Genomic DNA, 845 nt, shown 5'->3' with positions numbered 1-845 from the left:
TTTGAAGAAGTAGTGGCCACTTTTCACAACCGAGCTGAAGCCGTGGACTCTGTGCGATTGAAATTCTTTCCTTTCTCTTTGAAGGAAAAAGCTAAAAGCTAGTTGTATTCTCTGCGACCTAGGTTTATTGGAAGTTGGGAAGAAATGACGACATCATTTTTCAACAAGTATTTCCCTCACCATAAGACCAATGGTCTGAAACGATAAATCTCGACCTTTACCCAAAAGGACAATGAAACTCTGTATCAAGTTTGGGAACGGTTAAAGGATCTGTTAAATCAGTGTCCTCACCATGGTTACGAGAGTTGGCGCCTCGTCAGTTATTTCTACGAAGGACTCACAATTTGAGAGTGCCAATTTGTGGAGATGATGTACAATGGTGAATTTCTCCAATAGGATCCCGAGGAGGCTTTTGAGTATCTCAACGAGTTAGCCGAAAAAGCCCACACATGGACCGGACCTAGTGCTACTGACAGCACCAATAGGTCCCGATCGGTTGGAATCTATCAATTAAGGGAGGAGGACAACCTCAAAGCCCAAGTCGAATCTTTGACAAGGCAAATCGAGGCCCTCAAAAGCAAAGAAGGTAGAGGAATTCACATGGTCGCAAGGGCAGAAACACATGAGCCATGCTTTGTCTGTGGTATGATGGAACATCTAGCTAAGGATTGTCCTGCTTATGGTGAAATGAGAGGGGTTTATGAGGAGCAATGCAATGCCTTAGGGGCATACAACAAACCCTTCTCTAACACATACAATCCTGGCTGGAGGAACCATCCAAACTTCAGTTGGAGAGATTCCAACCAAGCAGAACCATCAGGAGGACAATGGAGAACTGAGCAACA

At 44.5% G+C, this 845-nt stretch overlaps 1 non-coding gene across 1 annotated transcript; it reads right to left on the bottom strand.

The window, feature by feature from the left end:
- Positions 1-192: 192 nt before the first annotated feature.
- On the bottom strand, positions 193-299 carry LOC112095359. The gene has a single exon (XR_002903792.1). It is a non-coding gene; the product is annotated as a small nucleolar RNA R71 (small nucleolar RNA).
- Between the last annotated feature and the right edge of the window lie 546 nt (positions 300-845).

The sequence above is a fragment of the Morus notabilis genome, unplaced genomic scaffold (genome assembly GCF_000414095.1).
Source record: "Morus notabilis unplaced genomic scaffold, ASM41409v2 Scaffold184, whole genome shotgun sequence".
Taxonomy (NCBI): Eukaryota; Viridiplantae; Streptophyta; class Magnoliopsida; order Rosales; family Moraceae; genus Morus; species Morus notabilis.
Note: the sequence above shows the minus strand (reverse complement) of the source record. Positions and strands in the feature narration are given on the sequence as shown.